Source organism: Sarcophilus harrisii, chromosome 3 (assembly GCF_902635505.1).
Source record: "Sarcophilus harrisii chromosome 3, mSarHar1.11, whole genome shotgun sequence".
In the NCBI taxonomy this organism is placed as follows: Eukaryota; Metazoa; Chordata; class Mammalia; order Dasyuromorphia; family Dasyuridae; genus Sarcophilus; species Sarcophilus harrisii.
In genome coordinates, this window is record NC_045428.1 from 607910039 (window position 1) to 607916420 (window position 6382).

Below are 6382 nucleotides of genomic sequence, written 5' to 3' on the forward strand. Positions count from 1 at the left end.
ATTTCACAAAACCCACGAATTTCTACTCTGAAAGACCATAGGTCTGGTTACATTAAATCTCATAGAACAAAAAGAACTGCAGTTGCATCCAGAATAATTTACCCAGAATATTGAATATAATCTGAATGAAGGGAAAAAATGGACTTTTGATAAACTGAAAAGCTTTCAAGGATTTGTAAAAAAAGAGCAGAACTCAATGGAAAATTTAATAAAAAGATACAGAAAAAGGAAAATTAAAGATTAATTCCAAGGCATTTCTTAAGACCAACTATTTACTTATAGAAGTGAAAATGTTATCAGTATAACTGTAAGTAGTTTAAAAGATTGGGCTGAGTCTTGTATGATGGGGTGGGAAAGGTAAAGGAAACAATTATAAAAACTGGGCAAGAGGAAGAACTAATACTGAGAAAGCAGGTGGGGAGGAGGTTGAGAGCTGAAATATTGTAACTTTATTTTCTGAATTTTCCAGGAAACAATGTATACATAAAGAAGGATGAAGAAGCTTCTCAATATAGAGAGGTGAGAAAACTGGAGGATGGGGTGGAGGAGGGACTTTAGCTGAATGGGATGGGAATGGGAGAGTGGAGAGAAGATCAGGTGACAGGGTGAGGGTAAAATCCGACTTGAGAAAGAGAAGGTGAGTAAATATAAGATGGAAGAACAATCAGTTCTTTGATGGATGTTTAAAGTGGCTTTTTGTGATAGCAAACACCTGGAAATTGCAGTGATCCCATTCAATCCATAATTATTTAAATTTAAAATTCCATTATTAGAAATTAGAGAGAATTGGTCTTGTGCAAAAGAATCCTGAGACTGGGCTCAAGAAAGGTTGATTTCAAATCCATCCTCATACTTTTTTTTTTTTTTTAAATTTAATAGCCTTTTATTTACAGGATATATACATGGGTAACTTTACAGCATTAACAATTGCCAAACCTCTTGTTCCAATTTTTCACCTCTTACTCCCACCCTCCCTAAATGGCAGGATGACCAGTAGATGTTAAATATATTAAAATATAACTTAGATACACAATAAGTATACCCGACCAAAACATTCTTTTGCTGTACAAAAAGAATCAGACTCTGAATTATTGTACAATTAGCTTGTGAAGGAAATCAAAAATGCAGGTGTGCATAAATATAGGGATTGGGAATTCAATGTAATGGTTTTTAGTCATCTCCCAGAGTTCTTTTTCTGGGTATAGCTAGTTCAGTTCATTACTGCTCCATTAGAAATGATTTGGTTGATCTCGTTGCTGAGGATGGCCTGATTCATCAGAACTGGTCATCATCTAGTATTGTTGTTGAAGTATATAATGATCTCCTGGTCCTGCTCATTTCACTCAGCATCAGTTCGTGTAAGTCTCTCCAGGCCTTTCTGAAATCATCCTGTTGGTCATTTCTTACAGAACAGTAATATTCCATAATTTTCATAGACCACAATTTATTCAGCCATTCTCCAACTGATGGACATCCATTCAGTTTCCAGTTTCTAGCCACTACAAAAAGGGCTGCCACAAACATTTGTGCACATACAGGTCCCTTTCCCTTCTTTATAATCTCTTTGGGATATAAGCCCAGTAGTAACACTGTTGGATCAAAGGGTATGCACAGTTTGATAACTTTTGAGCATAGTTCCAAACTACTTCCAAAATGGTTGGATTGTTCACAACTCCACCAACAATGAATCAATGTCCCAGTTTTCCCACATCCCCTCCAACAATCATCATTATTTTTCCTGTCATCTTAGCCAATCTGACAGGTGTGAGTGGTATCTTAGAGTTGTCTTAATTTGCATTTCTCTGATTAATAATGACTTGGAGCATCTTTTCATATGACTAGAAATAGTTTCAATTTCTTCATCTGAGAATTGTCTGTTCATATCCTTTGACCATTTTTCAATTGAGAATGGCTTGATTTTTTATAAATTAGAGTTAATTCTCTATATATTTTGGAAATGAGGCCTTTATCAGAACCTTTGACTGTAAAAATATTTTCCCATTTTATTGCTTCCTTCTAATCTTGTCTGCATTAGTTTTGTTTGTACAAAACTTTTCAGTTTGGTATAATCGAAATTTTCTATTTTGTGATCAGTAATGATTCTAGTTCTGCTTTGGTCATAAAGACCTTCCCCTTCCACAGGTCTGAGAGGTAAACTATCCTATGTTCCTCTAATTTATTAATAATTTCATTCTTTATGCCTAGGTCATGAACCCATTTTGACCTTATCTTGGTGTACTGGCGTTAAGTATGGATCAATGCCTAGTTTCTGCCATATTAGTTTCCAATTTTCCAGCAATTTTTATCAAACAGTAAGTTCTTATCCCAAAAGCTGGATCTTTGGGTTTGTCAAAGACTAGGTTGCTATATTTGTTGACTGTTTTATCCCTTGAACCTAATCTATTCCACTGATCAACTAATCTATTCCTTAGCTCAATACCAAATAGTTTTGGTAACTGCTGCTCTATAATATAATTTTAGATCTGGTACAGCTAAGCCACCATCATTTGATTTTTTTCATTAATTCCCTTGAAATTCTTGACCTTTTGTTTTTCCATATGAACTTTGTTGTTATTTTTCTAGGTCATTCATCCTCATACTCTTACTAGCTGTGTGTCCCGGGCACATTACTTCATAGATGTATGCCTCAGTTTCCCCAATTATGAATAGGGAAAATGATAGGACCAAACTCACAGGTATGTTGTAGGGGCTCAAATGAGAAAATAATTATATATTTAGTACATTACTGCCACATAGTATAGATTATCCTTTCTTTCTTTTCCCACTAACTGAGCTGGAATTTGAGGCAATAATTAAAGAAGTATAAGGAAAATTTTCTTATACCAGGCAGCATTAGGAACAAGGAGGGCCAATTTATGCTTGATAACAAGAAGAGCTTCCTAAAGTCTACATCTATCCCAACAAGGAAGGGGTTGCCTTTGACAGGGAAAGGGTTCCCTTCACTGCACAACTTCAAGAAAAGGCTGAAGAGGCAGTTTTCACAGACTTTGCAGACAAAATTCCCATCTGGTTAGAAGTTAAGACTAAATGTCACGTCTAACATTAGTTCCTATTAAGACATTCTTTAATGCTGTATTACTTTTTGAGCATTGCAGAAACTAGGGATTGACCAAGATCTAACACTCTATACCTAGATAAGGTCAGAATGAGTTCTTGATTCAGATACAGTGGATGATACTATAAACAAATTAGGAGAACAAGGGATAGTCTCCCCTAAGATCTGGGGAGAAGAAGGACATTTCTGGCCAAAGAAGAACTAGAGAATATTATCAAATACAAAATGGATAATTCTGATTATATTGAATTATTGAATTAAAAGGTTTTGCACAAACAAAAGGGCTAGCAGTGCTGGGCAGACATGATGCTGGGCTGTTCCTGTGCATGAGGGGAATGAGCATTTACTGGAAAGTACTTTAGGGAGCAAAACATTTCCTGACAGAAGTTGAGAAACCCGACATGTGACTTAGGTGAGAACTGCTGCTGAGGTTGAGCCCCTGGACAAACTTCAGAACATAACAATAAGAGGAGCTGGGGGTTAAGGCAGCATTACCCAGAGCTCAGAAAACAAACTTCATTAGTAAATAATAATTATTATACTGCTAAAAATAAAACAAAACCAAATGAAAATTCAGGATGAGTAAGTTAAAGGAAAAAAGAACCTCACAATAGCTACTTTGCTATAGAAGAAGGTCATGATTAATATCCAGAAAATAGTTTGGTTAAAAACCAAGCCATTCCTGTCCCAGAGGGTAACATCAAAGGTACACAACAAGCCCAAAAGGAGTTCCTGCAAGAACACAAAAAGGAATTCAAAAATCAAGAGATCAAGGAAATATTAGGAGGGGAAATGGAAGCAATCCAAGAAATTATGAAAAGAAAGTTAATCAATTTGAAAGAGGTAACAAAAAAGTTCTTGAAAACAGAATTGAAGAAGAGGAATTGAGTGACATTATGGGACACCAAAAAATAATTAAACTAGAAAACACAGAAGAGAATCTGAAACATCTCATTAGAAAAGCTGGAGAACAGATCAAGGTGAGTCAATATAAGAATTGTTGGACTACCTAAGTTATTATTTAAAGAATAATCTCGATAAAATATTTCAAGAAATTATGAGAGAAAATTGCCCTGAAGTTCTAGAACAAGCAGGCAAAAGGGGAAAGAAAAAATCTACTGTTCACCATCTGAAGAGATCACCCAAGGAAACCTTCCAAGAATATCCTAGCAAAATTTCCCTAATCCCCAGATTAAGGAGAAAATACTGCAATCCAACCAGAAAAGAAGACAGACTTAATACTGCAGAAACAGTCAGGATTTCACAAAACCAGCAGCTTCAACTCTAAAAGACCATATCTTTAATACATTAAATTTCAAAGAAAAGACCTGAAGTTGCATCCTGAATAATTTATCCAGAAATCTGGAATAGAATATGGCATGAGGGGGGCAAAAAGACATATGAGAAACTGAAAAGCTTTCATGTATTTGTAACAAAAGACCAGGACTCAATGGAAAATTTAATATAAAAGATCCAGAAAAGGAAAATATTAAGACCAATTCCAAGGCTCATTAAGGCAATTATTTACTTATATATGAGAAATGTCATCAGTATAAAGTGTAAATAGTTTCAAGGGTTGGGACTAAAATGTGTATGACGGGCAGGAAAATTGCAAAATTACAAAAAATTAGGGAAGAGGAAGAACTAATGCTAATAATAGAAGAACTAATAACTAATAATAAAGGGAGAAGGGGGTGAAGAGCTGGTAAGATTGTAACCTTCCTCTCTGAATTCAGGAGGAAACAATGTATGCATAGGGCAGGATGTAGAAGCTTTGTGAATATGTAAACCTTGGGGATGGAAGGATGGCTCTGCATTGGGGTGGGGTGGGGAGAAAGAAATTTGATATAGCTCAGGGTAAGGAGATCAGGACATTGAGGGGCAGAAGGCTTGGGGACACGGACCGGAAAGCAGCATGACTGTGCCCTGAGGTCTTCTAGGAGCTGGGGAGGTTGCCTGGGACCTTCTGGTGGAGCTTTAGATTTGGTGACTCTGAAGGGACTCAAGACACTGAGCCATGGCTTGGGGTCTGACCTGGCAGCAGCCCAAGAGCCTGGGGTTAGGAGGGAGAGAGACAGAGCCAGGCAGGAGTTCTTAATCCCCAAGTCCAGAGTGGGTCTTCAGAGCAGATAGAAATCTTGATCTATCAGGGGCCTAAATCGGAAGGCAGAAGCATCACGTTTCTAACGGATCCAGGAACAAGGCAGGACTCCTGGGTCCTTATGGGAAGGTCTGAAATTGGGAAAATGTGAATCGGTGATAAACTGGGAAGGTAACTTCGACGTTTGGGAAGTACTGGGGTGGGAAAAGAAGGGATGGGGAAGGGGGACCTGGGAAGGAGGGCTTGTCTAATAGCTGAGTCTGGTGGAGCAGCAGTTCTTGGTGCTGCTGAAGGTCAGATGATACCCCAATAGCAAAGACAAAGGCAACTAGCAAAAGCTCAGAAGTGGAGGGAGGGTGGGGATACACATGCCGTGGAGGTGGACGGACCTACCTGGGACCTGCACCTATAGATGCCTTGCAGGAGGCAGAGAGATCTCAAGTCCAGAAGCCCCAGTTTCCAGCCAGCTCCCTGGAGATTTCTCCTGGGCCCAAGAATTCCCACCTCAGCCAGCCCCTGAGACTTCCCAAAACGAGCTGTCTCCTATGACGCCCAAGAGCAGGATCTCAGGCCTTGAGCTGCTTCCCTGCCCCAAACCCGCCCCCCATCACGTGAAATGTCTTCACCACTGGAGAGGCCCAACCTCCGCCCTGGACGCCTCCCAAGCTTCCAAACTCCTCCCAACGGCTCGTATTCTACCTGGATCACCACCCACCAGGCTGTTTCTCTCTCTGAGATCCCTCCTCTCCCCAGGCTGCACCCTTTTCCCATTCTCATTTTTAGCCTTGGGGTTGACTCTTTCCTCTCTGGAGCTGAAAGGGTGGAGGATAAACCTGGGCAGCAGCTGAACAGAAAGTAGTGGGTCCTATATTTGAGATCCTGACCTCAACTCGACTTTGGGAACACTGGTTTTCTATTTACCTTTAAGTGTTAATGCAGATTGATTGGATTTTCCTGATCTAAATTAGAATGCGGGCTCACTTAAAGAAAGACTTGTTGTCCCATTATATCAATAGGGATGTTTGAGTCCTCTACAGGGAGATCACTAAAATTTGACATTGAGGTCATATGATTAGGGGCTGTAGGAATAAAAATTCAGCACAACTGGATCAGAATGACTCCATTCTACTCTGAAGGCAGCAAGTCCACAGGGTCAAATGGTCAGAAGGATCAAGTGATTTTTCTAAAGAAGAGAATTCAGAAAT

The 6382-nt window shown here is 39.0% G+C and overlaps 1 protein-coding gene across 2 annotated transcripts in view; it reads right to left on the reverse strand.

The window, feature by feature from the left end:
• LOC100926752 (zinc finger protein 420) overlaps positions 1-5755 on the reverse strand; it is a 79274-nt gene extending 73519 nt beyond the window's left edge. For both annotated transcript variants that reach the window (XM_031963535.1, XM_031963536.1), the window contains exon 1: positions 5571-5755. The gene's annotated coding sequence lies outside the window, so the exon portion shown is untranslated. The remainder of the gene's footprint in view (positions 1-5570) is intronic.
• Between the last annotated feature and the right edge of the window lie 627 nt (positions 5756-6382).